We start from the raw sequence: 21,951 nt of genomic DNA, 5'->3' as shown, positions 1-21,951 counted from the left end.
GGATGTTGGGAATGGCAAGGGTGGGGTGCCACAGGAGGGGTGTGGGACAGGTGGCAGAGAAGGAGTGCCAAGGATGTTGCATGTGCGGGTGCAGACACATCCAGCCCAGAGACACCAGGCAAGGTCATTTGATTCCAAACTACTGATTTATGGATCATTACAGAATTTCTCTCTGGTGCTTCCCGCTCCCTTCCCCCTTTCCCAACCTTGATTACCCCCTCGCTGCCCCCTTCCCACTCTCAGTCAACAATAAGACCCATATCAGAATCAGGGGTATCATCACTCACATATGCAACAGAATGTGTTTTCTTCTTGCAGTAGCAGAACAGTGGTATACATAGAATTACTATAAGGTATAATAAAAATACATATCAAAGTATCAAATGAAAATGCCTCTGTACCATACTCCTGTTCCCTCCCCATATCTTTGACGCTTTTTGCACCTCAGTAATTATCAGTCTCCTTCTTCGATATATTCAGTGACTTAGCCTCTACAGCTCTGTGTGATAGTGAAACCCACGTTCTCCACCCTCTGAGTAAAGAAATTTCTAATTTCAGTCCTAAATCACCCACCCTGCATTTCAAATAACCTTTTGAAAAATAACAGAACATCTTGATCTGAGCAAAATGACATTGAACAGGGATATTCTTGGTCTGCATGAGGAAGAGCTAGTTAGGTCTGAATCATATTACTTCAGTGAGAGGTGCTGCTTGTATCAATATCACTACATGACTGTGGAATGATCATCTATCTTGGTACCTTCAAATTATATTTAAATAAGGAAGGTGATGTCTGTCTCAACAGTAGTAATGGTGCGAATACTCGAGTTGAGAGTGATGTTCTCTTGAGGGCTTATTCTCTTAATGGAGAATGTCTGTGTGTGACTTTGTTTAACGTGGGGAGGCTGATGCACAGGAAGCCACCACACGACCCTTAACATATGGGTCAGGGTCCATCGGCATGGAATGCAAGATGACTGGAGACACTTCACAGCTCCAGCTTTTCTCCAGCTTCATTTCTGTTGTGATGTGTCATGATCTTCTGCCAGCTTCACCGTTGAGGTCTTGGTTGGATCTCTCTGCGTGGAACCTCCCCCTTGACCTTACCTCCATGGTTGGAACTAAGCTCCAGGCGACATCATTCTTGGGATCTCAGGAACTCACCAACTTCTCTACCATGGCAAGGTGGCAATTTTCAGATGATCCTGTCTCAAAATAATGTGAACAGCAGCAGAAGACCTTTAAAAACTGCAGTACTAAGCAGACATGAATCCTCAACTTACCACGTAGACAGCCGACTAACAAGGTATTGCTATTGCATTTGCCAGGATACAGCGAAAATATTGTCTTCCCTCTGTTGATACAGATCAAATCAATATACAGTGCATTCAACTAGAATAAGGTAGAACAGTAACAATGCAGAATAAGGTGTAAAAGCTATCACAGAAGTGCAGAGAGGGCAAGCAATAAAATGCAGCATCATAATGAGGTAGATTGTGGGGCCAGGAGTCCAACTAATCGTACAGTTTGCTTATTCAAGAGTCTGATGACAGTGAGGTAGAAGCTGTCCTTTCACCTGGTGGTATATGGCTTCAGGCTTTTACATCTTCTGCCTAATGGGAGAGAGGAGAAGAGAAAACGCCTGGGGTGGCTGGGGTCTTTCTCATGCCGGCTGCTTTACTGAGTGGAGGCTGGTTCCTGTGACTTGCTAAGCTGCGTCGTCAACTCTCTGCCATTTCTTTGGTCACCTTAAGCCCGGGAGATATAGGAGCAGAATTAGGCCATTTGGCCCATCGAGTCTGTTCCACCATTTGATCATGGCTGATCCAGTTTTTTTTCTCAGCCCCAGTCTCCTGCCTTGTCCCCATATTCTTTGATGCTCTGCCCAACCAAGAATCTATCAACCTCTGCCTTAAATATACGTAGAGACTTGGTCTCCATAGCTGCCTGTGGCAAAGAATTCCACAGGTTCATCACTCCCTGACTAAAGAAATTCCTCCTCATCTCAATTCTAAAAGGACACCCCTCTATTTTGAGGTCTCTGGTCTTAGACTATCCCACCATAGGAAGGATCCTCTCCATATCCATTCTATCAAGGCCTTTCAGCATTTGATAGGTTTCAATGTGGTCACCCCTCATTGTTCTCAATTCCAGTGAATACAGGCCCAGTGCCATCAAACACTCTTTATATGACAAGCCATTCAATCCTGGAATAATTTTCATGAACCTCCTTTGAACCCTTGCCAACTTAAGCAAAACTTTTCTAAGGTAAGGGACCAATACCTGTTCAAAATACTCCATGAGGCTTCACCAGTGCTTTATAAAGTTTCAACATTATATCCTTGCTTTTATCTTCTAGTTCTCTTGAAATGAATGCTAACACTGCATTTACCTTCCTCATCACAGAATCATTCTGCAAATTAACCTTTAAGAAATCATGCACAAGGACTCCCAAGTTCCTATCCACTCAGTTTTTTTTGCATTTTCTCTCCATTTAGAAGAAACAATCCTTTCATTTCTTCTACCAAAGTGCATGATCATACACTTCCTGACACTGTATTTCATCTGCCATTTCTTTACCTCTCCTAATCTGTCTAAGTCCTTCTGTAGCCTCTCTACTTCCTTAAAACTACCTGCTCCTCCATGTATCTTAATATAATCTGCAAACTTTGCAATGAACCCATCAATTCCATCAGCCATATCATTGGCATTTAACATAAAAAGAACTGGTCCAATACAGTCTCCTGTGGAACACCACTAGTCACCAGTAGCCAGTCTGAAAAGCCTCCCTGTATTCCCTCTCTTTGCCTCCTGCCAATCGGTCACTGCTTTATCCATGCTAGAATCTTTCCTGTAATACCATGGGTTTGTATCTTGTTAAGCAGCCACATGTGTGGCTCCTTTCAAAGGCCTTCTGTTTGTTACTTCTTCAAAGAAATCCAACAGATTTGTCAGGAAGATTTTCCTTGAGGAAACTATGCTGACTATAGACTATTTTATCATGTGCCTCCAAGTACCCTGAGACCTTATCCTTAATAATCAACTCCAACATGTTCCCAACCACTGAAGTCAAACTAACTAGCCTACAGTTTCTTCCTTCTGCCTCTCTCCCTTCTTAAATAATGGAGTGGCATTTGTAATTTTCCAGTTTTCCAGAACCATTCCAGAATCTAGTGATTCTTGTAAGATCATAACTAATGTCCCCACAATCTCTTCCACCACCTCCTTCAGAATTCTGGAGTGTACACCATCTGGTCCAGCTGGCTTCTTGATCTTCAGACCCTTCAGTTTCCCAAAAACCTTCTCTCTAGTTATGGTAACTTCACACATTTCATACCCCCTTACAGCTGGAACTTCCACCGTACTGCTAGTGTCTTCCACAGTGAAGACTGATGCAAAATACTACCTCACTATTCATCCACTATTTTGTTATCCTCCTCTGTTACCTCTCCAGCATCACCCTCCAGGTGTCCAACATCCAATCTTGCCTCTTTTCACACTTAATGTCACGTGCAGAGCAGTTGCCGTACCAAGCCCATATGCAACCAGACAGGATGGTCTCTCTTCCGCATTGATAAAAATTGGTAAGTCGATGAGAACATGCTGAACTTCTTCAGCCTCCTGAGGAATTACAGGTGTCGGTGTGGAAATGAGTTGTTCCCCTGGCTCTCTTGAGAAACATAAGACCATAATCCAATAAGACATAGGAGCAGAATTAGGCCATCTGGCCCATCGAGTCTGCTCTGCCATTCAATCATGGCTGATCCTTCTTTTTCTGCTCCTCAACCAAGTTCCTGACCTTCTCCCTGTAACCTTTGATGCCATATCCTATCAAGAACCTGTCAATCTCTGCCTTAAATAAACCCAATGACCTGGCCTCCACAGCTGCATGTGGCAACAAATTCCACAAATTCACTGCCCTTTGACTAAAGAAATTTCTCTGCATCTCTGTTTTGAAAGGTCGACCCTCTATCCTGAGGCTGTGCCCTCTTATCCTAAACTCTCCCACCAGGGGAAACATCCTTTCCACATCTATTCAGTCTAGGCCTTTCAACATTTGAAAGGTTTCAATTAAATCCTTCTGAATTCCAGTGAGTACAGACCCAGAGCCATCAAACGTTCCTTGTATGATAACCCTTTCATTCCTGGAATCAACCTTATGAGCCTCCTCTGGGCCCTCTCCAATGCCAGCACATCTTCTCTAAGATGAGGGGCCCAAAACTGTTTATAATACTCAAGGTGAGGCCTCACCAGTGCCTTATAAAGCCTCAGCATCAAATCCTTGCTCTTGTATCCTAGACCTCTTGAAATCACTATTTGCCTTCCTCACCACCGACTCAACCTGCTAGTTAACCTTCAGAGTATTCTGCACAAGGACTCACAAGTCCCTTTGCACCTCAGATTTTTGGATTTTCTTCCCATTTACAAAATAGTCCACACATTTATTTCTACTGCCAAAATGCATGACTGTGCATTTTCCAACATTGTATTTCATTTGCCACTTTCTTACCCATTCTCCTAATCTGTCTAAGTCTTTCTGTGTTTTACCTGTTTCCTCAACACTACCTGCCCCTTCATCAATCTTCGTATCATCTGCAAACTTGGTAACAAAGCCACCTGCTCCATCATCTAAATCATTTATATACTGTATAAGGAGAAAGGATCCCAACATCAACCCCCATGGAACTAGAATGGACAATAATTCTGTGGCTAATCTGGATAGGATAACGTGAAAGAGTGTAGGAATATTCATTTATTAGGACTCGTCCTGCATCAATACAGAAGGAAGATGACCTTGTGCAGCAGGACGATAGATAAACTATACCTCTCGCTACTCCTCTCCCTGCCACATAAATTAACAAGAAAAACAGTAGTCTTCAACGTTAACTTTAAACCATCTTATGCCCTTGATATCAGCCAGCTGAGAATTGAGAAAGCATCCAGATGGAGTTCAAGGTCTACCAAATGGAAAAGATAAGAGTAGTTGATATTGGCCACAGCAGACAGACAATCTCACTGGTGTGGAGACTTGTGGAGTTCAACAACCAGCTGCCTCGTGTTTTCTTTTCTGGGATGGACTGTTCCTTTTTTTTTGCTGTTGTCAACAAAATTGGCTGCCTCTGTTGTTACCAATAACCCTAGCCAGAATGGAAACGATTGGATAATTCTCCCATATATCATACCTGACAACAGTACTGCTACAAAGTGACCAGAATTGATTTTATATCCATAATTTGTATGTAACTATCTCCAGTTACTATTTTTATGATTATCTGGATTTAATCGGGTGACGTTAGCATACATTGGTTAAGTTTTGTGTACTGTGGTTCAACAGAAGTTTGAAAGATGGATTCCATAAACTTTGTCTTTGCAATGTAATATTTAAACAGACTCTGGTGGCTGCGTATATTGTTTAAATTGACTGATGTGTGCTATCTACATCAACCTTGCTCTCTAAATAGACCACTTATTGCATAAACTCCAGATTTCTTATTCTAAGCCTTACTCCATTTCATTGGCAGAGGCAATACCATCCATGGACAACTGAACAAAATTATCCTTTTAAGCAGCAAGCACAAAATGCTGGAGGGACTCTGCAGGCCAGGTGCATCCATGGAGAGGAATAAACAGTCAACGTTTCAGGATGAGACCCTTCATCTGGATGTTTTTAAGAATATTTTGAATAACAGATGCCATATCTAGCAGATCAATTTGCAGTTCCTTTTGTGAAAAACAATCTATCACCCCAGACATGGTTCTCACACATAATCCAATACAGAAAATCCTCATATCTTTCTTCCTTCTTCAAGGGGCAGCACTGTTTTATTCATTTGACTTCCACTGAGAGTTTTGTTAACTACAGTAAGCAGTGAATCAGAATCTGAATCAGGTTTAATATCACTGGCATATGTCTTGAAATTTGTTGCTATACTACAGCTGTACATTGTAATACATAATATTAAAATCTGTAAATTACTTTATATATATATATATATAAAGTTAAATCAAATAAAGAGTGCAAAAAAGAGAAACTGTCTCAGTTAAGTTCAGGGAAACACTGAATCCAAATCAGCTATGTGAATAATGGTCAGCTCATGAACTGTCCTCCAAAGGGACCACATCCTTGCCATAGGGTTTAGGGGCTTGCGTGCTTCAATGACCGAGAGCTATGTTGGCTGGAGTCAGGGCCCTGTGCTTCAGCTGTTGGTAGGGTCACCCATGCCAAACAGTTCAACGGGTAGAGGCCAGACTAAAAGTGGTGTACTGGTCCTCCAGGTTTGGAGGTTCAGTTCAGGGCTGAAAACCTTGACTGGTCAAAAAGAATTGTTATGGAAACAACAATGAAGATTCCTTCTTTATCAATGTGTGGTGGTATGGACGGATGGAGATGGAGGACCTTCATTGCTGCCCTAAATGCTCTTGGTGTAATGGGCAGCAGATTTTTTTCATCAGCTGTACCATCTGGTTCTATGGCATTCTTGACATTTAGTGGTTCGGTAGTAGTTCCCTGGACGAGGTACTCAGGCCCAGGGAATTGAAAGTTACTGAGGAGACTGGTGGTTTGAGAAGCACCATGGATGTAGGTGGGAAGGGACTGAACCAAGGGGGTAGAATGGAACCGAGATATGAGGACACCAGTTCAGTAGTACAGGAGCAGGCAGAATTTAATAGTTTGGTCGTAGTCTTCTCCTGATTCTCTTGGGATATTTTTGAACATATCAGTACTCAATAAGTTATAATAATCAAGAATAATGGATTAGGAACCTGAGGTTTTTTTTGATACAGTGCAGGATAGGCCCTTTTGTCCCTTCGAGCCACGCCACCCAGCAATTCCCCCCCCCACCAATTTAATCCTAACCTTATCACGGGACAATTCACAATGACCAATTAACTTGCCAACTGTAAACCAGGTCACTGGCACTGTAAACCGTTCTACTAACTGCTACACTACAGTGCCTCCCCAAATAATTAATGTAATTACATTTAAAATCAAAGTGTCAAATATATGAGCAGGAAGGTCGTATCTGAACTGTAGAAGGCACTAGTTAGGTCATAGCTAGACAACGATGGTTAGTTCTGGTCACTACATAAGAGGAAGACAATGATGGTTTACAAAGAGTTGCAGAAGAGGCTTCACAGCTGTTATATTAGTTATGAAGTAAGTTAGTTACATGGGTAGCATAGCATTTAGTGTAATGCATTACAGCGTCTACGATTAGCAATTGGGGTTCAATTCCCGCCACGTCTGTAAGGAGCTTGTATGTTCTCCCTGTGACTGTGTTCCCTCCAGATTCCAAAGACAACGTTAGCATGGTGGTTAGCACAGCACTTTGCAGTACAGGCGACCCAGGTTCAGTTCCTGCTGCTGATTCTACGGAGTATGTACGTCCTCTCCGTGGCCGTGTGGGTTTCTTCCCACAGGCCGAAGATGTACCATTTGGTAGATTAATTTGGTCATTGTAAATTGTCCTGTAATTAGGATAGGATTAAATCAGGGTATTGATGGGTGGTGTGACTCAAAGGGCCTATTCCGCACTGAATCACAATAAATTAAAAAAAGCATTCAGGTTTGGGTTAGTAAATTGTGGACATGTTATGGAACTAGTAGCATAGTGACGTTTGTGGGCTGCCCCCGTCATATCCTTGGACTGTAGAGGCTGTTGACGTAATCAACACATTTCACTGTATGTTTTGACGTTTTGATGTGCATGTAGCAAATAAAAGCTAACCTTTAAGAAGGGGCAAAGTGTTTCTTTGGAACAAAGGCAGCAGCCAAGAGAAGTTTTGAATGAAATTTAGGAGCTAAAATGAGGCTTGGGAAAGTTAACAGGACGTTGCTATATATTCTATCAGAAAGGTCAAAAACTAGTTGACTGGGGTTTAGTGTAGATAGTGGAATCATTAGAAGACATTTAAAGAAAGTTTTTACTCAAAGGTTTCTGCAGGTCTGAAACCCAATGCCTAAAAGGATAATGGAGGCAGAAGATGCCATTGCATTGAAAAAAAAATGCGGATAATAACCTGGATGACCAAAGGTTCAAAGTAAATTTACTGTCAAAGTATGTACAGTATACTGTATGTCAGCATATACAACCCTCAGATTCATTTTCTTGTGGGCATACACAGTAAATCCAGGAAACATAATAGAGCCAATGAAACACTGTACCCAACAGGACGGACAACAGCCCATGTGCAAAAGCAAAAGAAAACAATAAATAATAATAATAAGAAGAAAAAGAACAAGAAGAATAAATAAGCAATAAATATCGAGACCATGAGATGAAGAATCTTTGAAAGTGAACCCACAGGTAGTGGGAACAGTTCAGTGACAGGGCAAGTGAAGTCGAATGAAGTTATCCTCTTCTGATTCATGAGACTGATGGATTAAGGGTAATAATTGTTCCTGAACATGGCGGTGTGGGTCCTGAGACTCCTGTACCTTCTTTCTGATGGCAACAGCATAAAGAGAGCATGGCCTGGATGGTGGGGTTCCTTAATAATGGATGCTGCTTTCCTGCGACTGCTCTCTGTGTGGATGTGCTCAATGGTGGGGAGGGCTTTTTCTGTAACGGACTGGGCCATATCCAATACACTTTGTAGGATTTTCCATTCGAGGGCATTGATGTTTTAATACCAGGCTGTGATGCAACCAGTCAGTACACTCTCCTGCACACATCTATAGAAGTTTGTCAAAGTTCTAGGTGCCATGCTGAACTTTCACAAACTTCTAATGAAGTAGAGGCACTGCCATGCTTTTTTCATAGTGGCACCCACATACTGAACCCAGGACCAATCCTCAGAAATGATAACACTGTGGAATTTAAATTTGCTGACCCTCTCCACCTCTGATCCCCTGATTAGAACTATCTCATGGACCTCCGGTTTCCCCCTCCTGAGATCAATAATCAGCTCCTTGGTCTTGCTGACGTTGAGTGAGAGGTTGTTGCTATGGCACCACTCAGCCAGATTTTCAATCTCCCTCCTATATGCTGATTCATCACCACCTTTGATTTGGCCAACGACAGTGGTGTCATCAGTAAACTTAAATATGGCATTACAGCTGTGCTTAGCCTCAGGTCAGAAGCATAAAGCGAGTAGAGCACGGGGCTAAGCACACAGGCTTGCCACCAATGCTGATGGAGATTGTGGAGGAGATGTTTCTGCTCATCCAAAATGACTGAGGTCTGTACGCAGGGAAATAGAGGATCGAATTGAATATGGAAGTATTAAGGCCAAGATCTTGAAGCTTGTTGATTAGTTTTGGGGGGAAGATAGTACTGAATGCGAGCTGTAGTCAATGAAGAGCATCCTGATGCAAGCACCTTCACTGTCCAGATGTTCCACGATTGAGTGAGTAGCCAATGAAATCACATCTGCTGCGGACCTATTGCGGAGATAGGCAAATTGGAGGGGATCCATATTGCTCCTCAGGCAGGAGTTGGTACATTTCATTACCAACCTCTCAAAGCACTTCATCACAGTAGATGTAAGTGCTACTAGACAATAGTCATTGAAGCAGGTTACCATGTTCTTCTTAAGCACCAGTATAATTAAAGCCTGCTTGAAGCAGGTGACCATATACTACAGGGAGCTTTATTTAATCTCTTCAAGAGATTAGCTTTTTTTGTCTGATGTACATTGAAATATTGAAACACACAGTGAATTGCGTTGTTTTGCATCAATGATGAATATAGCCCAAGGATTGTGAGGGGGCAGCCCACATGTGTCGCCATGCGTCCGGCACCAACGTAGCATGCCCACAATGTACTCACCCTAAACATAATCGCACATATTTGGAATGTGGAGGGAAGCCGGAGCGCCCGGAGGAAATCCACGCGGTCACGGGGAGAATGTGCAAACTCCTTACAGACAGCAGCGGGATTTGTACGCCGATCAGTGATCGCTGGTGCTCTGCAGCGTTTTGCCAACTGTCACGATACCTTGAGCAAAAATATGGAACACTTCAAGAAATTGCATGTCATTCTCGTGCAGGGGCCACGCTAATCTTCGAAATATAAAACTCTCCTTGGCCATCAGCATTATGATGGGCCACATGTCCACCTTCTATACTGCCTGTTTCCATGGTTATATTCAGCATCAAATGATTCCATTATACTCTCTGAAAAAGACCATTATCCAGATCAATAATTATTCTACTACAAAAATACAAAACAAAAACAAATCATCTGGTGATTTATACATGCAATCCCCACTCTAATAAACATGGGCACAGTGCCCATGTCCTATTTTGCCCAACAAACAACTCTAAAATGTCAGCCAGCAGAAAACAAACAGTCACATCTGCCGAGAGTATTACCTATGTACAACTCATTACAAAGCTAGTACTGAAGCAGAAAATGCAGACTTGGTTTTGAAATTCAAATAGAAGCATTAGAGAGGATATACACATCAGGAGAAATATTACCCTTCTGTCGGAACTCCTGGGAATGCTAATGACAGCAGTAGAGCTGCTGGTGGCTGAAAGTGGGACGTGGAAGGTTCTGGTGATGGAGGGGCTGGTCTCCCAGGTCACTGCAGTGTTCACGTTAGTGGGAATGAAACTCTAACAAATTTCTACAGATGTACCATGGAGAGCATTCAAACTGGTTGCATCATCGTCTGACATGAAGAAGCCATTGCACGGGATCGAGAAAAGTTCAGAGGGCTGCAAGCACTGCCAGCTCCATTATGGGCTCGAACCTTCACAGTATCAAAGACACCTTCAAAAGATCCGTGCCTCAAAAATGTGACGTCCATCATTAAGGACCCCTATCGCCCAGGATGTGCCCTCTAGTCATTGCTACTGCCAGAGAGGAGGTACTGAAGCCTGAAGACGCACATTTGACACTTCAGGAACAGCTTCTTCCCTTCCACCATCAGATTTCTGAATGGTCAATGAACCCATGAACACTAACTTTTGCTTTTGTCGCACTACTTACTTAATTAAGATAAGTTAAGTTCTATTTTCTATTTATGATTTATAATTTAAATTTTTAATATTTATTAGTTTTTGCTATTTTTAATATTTAATATTTGTAATCCAGGGAGTGGGAAGCGCAGAATCAAATATCGCCGTGATGATTGTACGTTCTAGTATCAATTGTTTGGTGACAATAAAGTATAAAGTTATTGTATATATATTTCTCATTGTAATTTATTGTGTTTTTACGTATTGCACTGTAGCGCTGCGACAAAGCAACAAATCTCATGACAAACGTCAGTGATATTAACCTAATTCTGATTCTGAGTCGCTGAGAGTAGGGCTGTTGGCAATGGCAGGGCCAATATGCAAGGGTGATGGAGGCTGGATTCTAGTGATCCGTGTTCTCTCAGGTGTTTGAGGAAAGATATTTTCATGGGTGACATGGCAACGTAAGCGTGTGGCACGGTAGCGGTAGCAGTTAGCATAATGCTTCGCAGTGATCAGCGATTGGAGTTCAATTCCTGCCACTGCCTGAAAGGAATTTGTGTGCTCTCCCCGTGACCACGCCAGTTCTCTCCCACCTTCCAGAGGTACACAGGTCAGGGTTAGTAAATTGTGGGCATGCTATGTTGGAGCCAGATACATGGCAAAGCTTGCGAGCTTCCCCAGCACGTCCCAGAACAGTGTTGGTTGTTGGCGTAAATGCTGCCCGCATTGAAACGTCAAAACGTAGAGTAAAATGTGTCGTTGGCGTCAACGGCTGACACAGTTTGACGATGTGTTGGGAGCAGCCTGCTAGTGTCACCATACCTCCAGCACCAACATAACATGCCCACAGCTTGCTAACTCTGCTCTGTACATCTTTGGAATTTGGGAGGAAACCGGAACACCTGGAGGAAACATGCACAGTCACAGGAAGAACACACAAATTCCCAACAGCGGCGGGAATTGAATCCCGATCGCAGAAGAGTTATGCTAACCACTACAGTACTGTGTCGTCCACCTGTACCAGTCGTGTAACTTCCTTCATGCATTGACTGACCATGCAACACTGTTATATCCATCACTAGCATACAGCTCACAATACCCTTGCATATTGTTATTTCCTGCAGGGAGTTATCCCAGTATGTGGGACAGACTGTGCTGGAGGCTGTCCAAAGTACTTAACTGTGAATAAAGCTGTTTACTGTGGGCAGATTTTTGGGCAGGCTTGTTTGGTATTGGAGGAAAAGTTGGCTGTGGGTAGGCCACATTTCAAAATATTGTGATGGAGAGGTGGTGCTGGCTGGGGCAAGCAGCTCCATTGGTGGAATGTTTATTGTCTTAGATGAAAAACAAAATACTAAACATGCACTTGCATGCCTGCTATATGCACTCTGCTCTTCTTTTGGAGGTATTCAAATAGGAAATATTGAAAGAGCCACAAGTTCATATCTCATTTAAAATTAATCAGAACGCACAGATCTCCTTGTAATCAACTAAATAATTGATAGTCATTGAATTCAGCCACAGTAAGATGACAGGATCAAAATAAGCAAGCACCAGATAATGGCGCTGAGAAAGGTCTTTGACTCATAACAGATCAGCACTCACGATCCTCTCTTTAAATTACTTTTGCCAACTATTAATTTTATACTAAAATGTATTGAGGTTCTCAAATAGCTCCCTTCATTGGTCTTTCTGTCCTTCTAGTACTGTTTTAGTCCCCAAAGAGTCCATTGCTTCTTCTCTTGTCTCCTCTGACTTAAACCCAGAAATCTTTAAGTTCAGTCATTATTCAGTCATTCAGTAATTTCAGTCATAATTTCAGTCATTTCCTGAGGAGACTGAGGTCCTTTACATCTGTCGGATGATGCTGAGGATGTTCTATGAGTCTGTGGTGGCCAGTGCTAGCATGTTTGCTATTGTGTGCTGGGGCAGCAGGCTGAGGGTAGCAGACACCAACAGAATCAACAAACTCATTCGTAAGGCCAGTGATGTTGTGGGGATGGAGCTGAACTCTCTCATAGTGGTGTCTGAAAAGAGGATGCTGTCTAAGTTGCATGCCATCTTGGTCAACGTCTCACATCCACTACATAATGTACTGGGTGGGCACAGGAGTACATTCAGCCAGAGACTCATTCCACTGAGATGCAACACTGAGCATCATAGGAAATCATTCCTGCCTGTGGCCATCAAACTTTACAACTCCTCCCTTGGAGGGTCAGACACCCTGAGCCGATAGGCTGGTCCTGGACTTATTTCATAATTTACTGGCATAATTTACATATTACTATTTAACTATTTATGGTTCTATTACTATTTAATTATTTATAGTGCAACTGTAACAAAAAACAATTTGCCCCTGAGATCAATAAAGTATGACTATGACTATGACTATGATTATAGCCACTCAGTGGCCACTTTATTAGGTACACCATTGCACTTGCTTGCTAATGCAAATATCTAATCAACCAATCCTGTAGCCGCAACTCAATGCAGAAGAGAATGCATACAGGGTCAAGAGGTTCAGTTGTTGTTCACACCAAACATCAGGGAGTGGGGATGAAATGTGATCTAAGTGACTTTGAACATGAAATAGTTGGAGCCAGACGGGGTGGTTTGAGTATCTCAGAAACTGGGGATGATCTCCTGGGATTTTCATGCACCACAGAGAATGGTACAAAAAAAAACACATCCAGTGAGAACAGTTCTGCAGGCAAGAATATTGTGTTAATGAGAAAGGCCAGGGAAAAATGGCCAGACTGGTTCAAGATGACAGGAAGATGACAGTAACTCAAATAACCATGCTTTATAACAGTGGTGTGCAGAAGAGCATTTCTGAATGCACAACACATTGAACCTTGAAGTGGATGGGCTGTGGTAGCAAAAGGGCCACATCCAGTTCCACTCCTGTGCCTAATAAATTGGCCACATAAAGGAAGATGATTTGAGCACACATTTGGTGTCTGAGGCTCTATCAGGCAGGAAGGAGAAAAATTAGTTTGTAAGGTGTTCTATGACCCACGATTCTATTATTTCTCAGGATCTTCAGATTGTTTTTCTATTTGATGAGATTATGCTTCTTTTGATTATATTCAATGTCTCACTGCATCTACCTCACCTCTCCCCCGAGGCAGGGTATCAGTCTTTCACTTTGATTGCAGTGCAATCTTTGAGGCTGACTGCCTTTAGAACACCTGACAGTGGTGACACAAGTGAATATTGGCTCTCCATCTCAATCTAATTGCTGTCCAAGCTGAAGTTAAATAACTCGGTACAAAGAAGATTCTCAACTGCAGTCTTTCCAGAGCATGAAATCTGAAGTAAGACAGAAAGCATTCAAGTGTACAACAGGTTAGGCGGTATCTGTGGAGAGAGAAAGAGAATTAATATTTCAGGTCAAAACATGGTTTAGTCCCACAAAGAGGGATTAACACATGAGCTGACGTGTGAGAACACTTTAGGAACATGAACCTGCGTTGATCTTTCAGCCTTCTCCTCCACTGAATCTTTTACTGCAGAGCCTCTTTCTTCTATTTCTTTCTTATCCAAGAATCTACTTAACTCTGCCTCGAATATGCTCAGTCACTGAACCTGCACAAGCTACACACATCAAAGTTGCTGGTGAACGCAGCAGGCCAGGCAGCATCTCTAGGAAGAGGTACAGTCGACGTTTCAGGCCGAGACCCTTCGTCAGGACTAACTGAAGGAAGAGCGAGTAAGGGATTTGAAAGTTGGAGGGGGAGGGGGAGATCCGGAATGATAGGAGAAGACAGGAGGGGGAGGGATGGAGCCAAGAGCTGGACAGGTGATTGGCAAAAGGGATACGAGAGGATCATGGGACAGGAGGTCCGGGGAGAAAGACAAGGAGGTGGGGCAGGGGACCCAGAGGATGGGCAATGGGTATATTCAGAGGGACAGAGGGAGAAAAAGGAGAGTGAGAGAAAGAATGTGTGTATAAAAATAAGTAACAGATGGGGTACGAGGGGGAGGTGGGGCATTAGAGAAGTTGATGTTCATGCCATCAGGTATGCACAAGCACAAGCTATTGGGCAGAAAATTCCAAACACTCTCTAGGCTGTGGAAGAAGAATAAATTTTCTCACCTCAGTCCAGAGTGGCTAGCCCGTTACTTTAAGACTGTGACCCTGTTTTTAAAATGTTGTGTAATTTCTCAGATGTTCAGATACGTGTTCTGATTGTTGAGACTTTGTTTCTGTCAATTACGTCCAATGCAAATTCCTTATGATGGAGAATTTGCCAAAGTGTGAATCAGCCTGTCATGGTTTGACATTTTCAGATAAAAGCACCCAGAACTCTTTAATAGGAAGAAGTGAGTGATGTTAAATTCTGCATCGTGCCTTTGTGTGATAAGGCTTGGCAGTGCTACGCATCCCACTTGACCTTGGTCCATCCAAAAGTCAGTTCTCTGATGTCTCATCAGTGAGTTTATAAAATTACTTGCAGTCTTGAATAGCTCTGTTGTTACCTAGAGAGACCAAGACAGAGTTCAGTTTCTCTTTATAGATAGGATTGCATTATCATTATAGTAGCTTGTTATTAGATGCCTGTTCTTTTTTTTAACTCACAAATAAGTGAGTTCCCATTTACACTCAGCAGGCTGATTAACACCTCAGTTACCATATCTTCTAAAAGGCTGCAAATTCAAAGTTCGAAGTACAATTATTATCAAAGTATGTATAAATTCGACCTCCCTCAGGCAGCCACAAAACAAAGAAATGCCATGGAACACATTCAAGAAAACATCGAACACCCAACGCGCAAAAAAGAACAGATTATGATTATGGTTATGATTATGAGGACACGCAGTCCCCTTTTATTGTCATTTAGTAATGCATGCATTAAGAAATGATAAAAATGTTTTTCCAGAATGATATCACGAAAACATATTACAAACCGACTTAAAAACTAACAAAAAGCACATAATTATAACATATAGTTACAGCAGTTCAAAGCAATACCGTGATTTGATAAGAACAGGCCATGGCACAGTAAAAGTCTCAGAGTCTCTCGAAAGTCTCATCATCTCACGCAGACGGTAAACCTCCAGCGCCGCCAACTTGCCGAAGCAGCATCCCGGAAGCATCCGACCACAGTCCGACTCAGTTTAGTTCAAGTCAGCATTGTGCCACTAGTCCTTTGCAGAGCAAAGCCTTCTTCACTGAGGTGCCCCAGACCACATTGATCACCCTAAACAAACTGCACAAAAACAGCAGAAAAAAAGAGTAACCAGAATCCAGAAACACATGTAACATGAACCCTAAAGTCCCCAAAATGAGTCCACCGCCTCTCTGATCAATCCTTGCAACGAGAGTCCTGCACGTTCTTCTGACAGCAGCTAGCTAGCGAGCGAGGGAGGAAGGTCGGTCAAATGGAAGCAGACGGCACCAAACACCACCCGTCCTCCGCTCTTATCCTTATCAAATTCTACCTTGCTTGATGCCTCAGTTGTAGAAAAGCATGGAGTCAACCGTGCTCTCATGTTCTCGAAGCCTCCATCAGAGAGAAGCATTGGAGTTGATCATGGCTCACGCTCCTTCTCCAGCTGTCCAGGCCTCCGGTCTGCACTCTCCGCTGCAAACCTCACCAAATTCTCTCAGAGACAGCAAAGCACTATGTCACTCAATCAGTCCAAAAACACGCCATCACAATGTAAATTGCAAGTTCCAATTGCATGCAGCTTACTCCAATGTTGTGCTGCTACTTACATCAGAATCAGGTTTATGATCACCGGCACGTGTCAGGAAATTTGTTAACTTAGCAGCAGCAGTTCAAGCAATACATAACATAGAAGAAAAAAAAGTAAATAAGTAAATCAATTACAGAATACGTATATTGAATATACAAAAATCATGAAAAAAAGAAATAATATATATTAAAAAAGTGAGGTAGTGTTTAAGAGTTCAATGTCCATTTAGGAATCAGATGGCAGAGCGGAAGAAGCTGTTCCTGAATTGTTGTGTGTGCCTTCAGGCTTCTGTACCTCCTACCTGATGGTAACAGTGAGAAAAGGGCATGCAAACACGAGGAAATCTGCAGATGCTGGAATTTCAAGCAACACACATAAAAGTTGCTGGTGAACGCAGCAGGCCAGGCAGCATCTCTAGTCCTGACGAAGGGTCTCGGCCCAAAACGTCAACTGTACCTTTTCCTGGCCTGCTGCCAGGCCCGCTACGTTCACCAGAAAAGGGCATGCCCTTGGTGCTGGAGGTCCTTAATAATGGACGCTGCCTTTCTGAGACACTGCTCCTTCAAGATGTCCTGGGTACTTTGTAGGCTAGTACCCAAAATGGAGCCGACTCCGTTTAGACAGTCCATTCACAGGGAGTGGCTGTGACTGATCAACATCACCCAACATCTCAAAGAAATGGTGCATTGATTGTGGGTATTCAGGACTTGGAAGTCACTGGAACCACAGGAGTGGTAACAAAGGCCTGAATATCTTATTTGCCTGTCTCCTTCTTCTAGTTGCTGAGCATTTAATAGAAGTGAAATAATGCCAATTCCCTGTGGAGATTTCATTATTCCTGCACTTTGAGGGAGGGTGCTGAGGAGACAGAAAATGAAAGAAAGGAAACTGGCAGATGATATGCAGGGGGCCTGAGCCTGAACCATTAAAACCTGAGATGCAAGATCCATGGATCTCAAAGGTCCAACCTGAATAATTATCCCATGGCTGTAATTGAGAAGACTGCTCTTATCCTTCTCAAGCTATTGTAAGATGCGTCAGTCACTGCAAGCTGTTTCTCACAGTAGCCTTGCAGGCAGCTGTGAAGGTGACAACAGTGCTTAACTTTATATGCATTGGAGTCACCCAGGCAAACTCTGGTGATATTAGTCACAGTTAGTTAGCAGTCATTGCTGCTAGACACATCACGTCTGCCCTGTTTATGCATCCCTCTGAGTTCATTTATTTCTACAAAGGTCCGAATAAGACAAAGAAAGAGCGAAAGAGAAACCATCAACACTTTCCAAGTGGATGGATTCCCATTAGTGAAAATACTATTGATTGCAGTTGAATTTATAACACCAACCCTGAAAATTCCATCAACTTCATAAACAGAAAATTATTTCATTTCCCAAATAACACACACACGCAATGCTGGTGAACGCAGCAGGCCAGGCAGCATCTATAGGAAGAGGTACAGTCGACATTTTGGGCCGAGACCCTTCGTCAGGATTTCCCAAATGTTCAGATGGTGAATGGAATGAACCCTTTTCCGTTTATAAGCCAGTGTATGTTTCCTGGTTAAATGTTTTGTGAATTAGCCACAGTATTGCTGGGAAAGATCCCGTTCTTGTCTTTAAAGGTTCACCTAGTTAATCAGATTTATTATTACCTGACATGCACCCAGTGTCCACTTGATTAGGTACACCTGCCTGCTTGTTAATGCAAATATCTAATCAGCCAATCATGTGGCAACAACTCAATGCATGCAGACAGGGTCAAGAGGTTCAGTTGTTGTTAAGTTGGAGTGGGGAAAGAAATGTAATCTCAGTAACTTTGATTGTGTAATGACTGTGCTTTGACTGGTGCCAGATGGTGCCAGATGGAGTGGTCTGAGCATCTCGATAACTGCTAATTTCGTACACAAAACAGTCTTTAGAGTTTACAAAGAATGGTGTGACAAATAAATAACATCCAGTGAGCGGCAGTTCTATGGGCGAAAATGCCTTGTTAATGAGGGAGGTCAGAGAGAATGGCCAGACTGGTTCAAGCTGGCAGCAAGGTAACAGTAACTCAAATAAATATGAGTTACAACAGCAGTGTGCAGAAGAGCATCTCTGAAAACACAACACATCAAATCTTGAAATGGATGGGTTTCAGCATTTGAAGACCACTAGCATACATATGCTGTGAAATTTGTTGTTTTGTGGCATCGATACAGTTCACGTATTGCCCATTATGCCACTGGTGGTTAGGGCCGCAATGAATGTCTTCTATCTCTGTCTGTATAACAATTCAATATAACAAATATAACAATGTCTTTGACTATTCAGGGCTGTTAGCCCTGAGCTGAACCCCTGAAACAAGAGGTCCAGTGAACCTCTCTTAGTCTAGCCTCTGCTCTTTGACCTGTTTGGCATGGGTGACCCAACAAGAACCAAAGCACAAGGCCCTGACCCCAGCCAGCATAGCTCTCTGGGTCATTGAGGCACGCAAGCATCTACACCCTGCAACAAGGTTGTGGTCCTCTTGGAGGAATGGTACAGTTCAAGGATATAAACTGACTATAAATTATAAAAACAAGTAAATAGTTAAAGAAAAGAATATGAAGGTTTTGTCCATGGGTTCATGGACCATTCAGATATATGAGGGTGGAGCGTTTCTGAATTATTGAGTGTGGGTCTTCAGGCTCCTGTACCTTCTCCGTGAGGGGGTACCTGATGGCATATCCTGGATGGTGAGAACGCTTAGTGATGGATGCTGCCTACTTGAGGCACGCTGCTTGAAGGTGTCCTCAATGGTTGGGAGGATTTTGCCTGTAGAGGAGCTCGCTGAGTTTGTTACCCTCTGCACCCTCTTGTGATCCTGTGCATTGAAGCCTCTATACCAAACTGTACAGTTAATCTTTAGGATCTCTGATATCTCTGACTAACAAACCCTAAACATTAATTAAGTGGGAGAGGCTCTTCTGCAATATATACATGAGGTAAGTAGGCAAATCCATCAGGAATGTACATTCTTTTTCGACCTTGATCTTGCTTGTGTCTTGTTTCTACACCTCCCTTGTTGCCATAACCACCCAGCTAAATTTTCCCTTGTTACTTCATCATGTGACTGCAATATCTGTAGGCTATTGAGTATTGCTAGTTACTAGGCCAATGGAGAGATCGAGCTACCATCAAACGTTCTTGATTGAAAGCAGTAAACTCTCAATTGACAGCAATGTCTGGAAATCAGTGTATCAAAAGTCACATCTACGCACCCATATATACTACAATGACATCAACTGCGAAAAAAAATCATAAAACTGCAGAAAGGTTGCTGGAAATCAAAAATATAAACAGAAAATTCTGGAAGCACAAAGTCAGACAGCATCAGGAAAAGGAGAAACAATTAATATTTCAGGTCTGCGACTCTTCCTCAAAACATGCCTCACAGATGCCAAATATTTCCAGCAATTTCTGTTTAGTTACATGACCTCACAATGTCCGCGCTTGATTATTTCCCTCATTTTTTCATCACCATAACTACCATCTATCAGTCATGACTTTAACTTCCTACACTTATTGAGTGGTTCCCCGCTCAGCTTTTAGGAAGCCTTGTGGTTTGTGTCCAAGACGGTGAAGCTTAAAGAGCAATTTGCCTCTCAGTGGCCATTGAAGAGCAACTTTCACTGCTATAGTGAATGAGCATCAGTATAATAGTGAAAGTCCACCTGAATGAGACCAGAACCGCCTGAGTGAACTTGTAGCAGGACGTACTCCACTATCACTGCTACTCCCCGCACCCCTGTCAAAGGGTTTAACCTTTAGACAGTCTGGACATGGAAAGCAATCCTATGTAAACCCGAGAAACTCTGAAACATTTAAGGAAGCAGTTGCTGCTATTCCTCCAAGACTGATGTGTCCCCCAAGAATATCTATTCACTTACTCCTTTACTGCCATAATGAGGCCAAGGTCAGGTTGGAGGAGCAACACCTCATGTTCCACCTGGGTGGTCTCCAACCTGATGGCATGAATGTTAACTTTGCTCATTTTGGTGGCCCTCTCAACATCATCTTCGCTTTCCCTAGTCTCACCTCCCTCTAGTTCCCTGAGTTCCCTTTATTCCATGATTCAGTGTCCTCTCTGTTGATGTTCCTCCTTCTTCAGACACTTTACCTCTTCCACATACCAGCTCCCAACTTCTCACGTCATTCCAATTCATCTCCCCTCCCCACCCACCTCTTTCCTCACCCTCACTTGCCAGCTTGTGCTCTACCCCTCTTCCCCAAGCTGTCTTATTCTAGCTTCTTCCCCCTTTCTTTCCAGCCCTAATGAAGGGTCTTGCTGTGAAACATTGGCTGTTCATTTCCCGCTATGGATGCTGCCTGACCTGCTGAGTTCATCCAGCATTTTGTGTGTGTCCTCTAAGAACTCAGTGCCCCTGAGGCCAAATAGCCCATTGTTGAGTCACTGTCAAAGCCACCTGCCTCCACCCAGTGGTTTTCAGATTTGAAGAACTAACCTAAAGATACGAGTGTGAATCCAAACCTGGCAGCTGTGTGATTTAAATTCAACTAATTACACAAAAGGAATTTTATTTAACAAAAAACTTCTCATTAATTTGACTACTGTAAAACAATTATCTAGTTCACCAGTGTCTATATGAGAAAGAAATACTTTATTTTTATTTAGAGATACAGCCCGACAATCCCATGCCACCTAATTACACCCATGTGACCAATTAACCCACTGACCTGTACATCTTTAGAACGTGGGAGAAACCAGAAACACCCGAAGGAAACCCGTTCAGTCACAGTGGGAACATATAAACTCCTTACAGACTGTGGCTGGGACTGAATCCGGATAGTTGGCACTGTAACAGCTACATTAGCATACCACCCCCAGATCTGATGCGCTCACATGTTCTGGCCCATATGTGACTCCAAATCACCAGCAGAGTTGGCTCTAAACTGCCCTCTGAAATACCCTAGCAAGCCACCAAGTTAAGGGGACATTTGAGGATGGGCATTAGGTGTTGGCTTAGACCAGGAGTTCAGAATCCTTTTAATACCATGGATCACTATCGTTATACAAGGGGTCCGTGGACCCAAAGTTGTGAATACCTGGTTTAGTAATATAAATAAATATTTTTTATTTTGGTAAACAAGGTGGATGAAGTTAAATGTGAACCGTTCTTTAACAGGTAGGACAATACTGATGGGCTGAATGTCTGACATCTCTTTTGTGTCTATCTTCTGTAAATTTTCTGTCATTGCATTTAGCCATTCATCCTTCACTATTCACACTCGTCCCTCTTCCACATTCTGTCTCTCCTACTTCATACAGAATCTGGTCTGGAAATGCTTAAAACC

The 21,951-nt window shown here is 42.7% G+C and overlaps 1 protein-coding gene and 1 pseudogene across 1 annotated transcript in view; one reads left to right on the top strand and one right to left on the bottom strand.

The window, feature by feature from the left end:
* ntrk3a (neurotrophic tyrosine kinase, receptor, type 3a) overlaps window positions 1-21,951 on the top strand; it is a 983,676-nt gene that overhangs the window by 840,501 nt on the left and 121,224 nt on the right. The gene's annotated exons all lie outside the window — the stretch shown is intronic.
* Window positions 9,949-10,049, bottom strand: LOC134356030 (U6 spliceosomal RNA; annotated as a pseudogene).

This window comes from Mobula hypostoma, chromosome 13, assembly GCF_963921235.1.
Source record: "Mobula hypostoma chromosome 13, sMobHyp1.1, whole genome shotgun sequence".
NCBI lineage: Eukaryota > Metazoa > Chordata > Chondrichthyes > Myliobatiformes > Myliobatidae > Mobula > Mobula hypostoma.
Note: the sequence above shows the minus strand (reverse complement) of the source record. Positions and strands in the feature narration are given on the sequence as shown.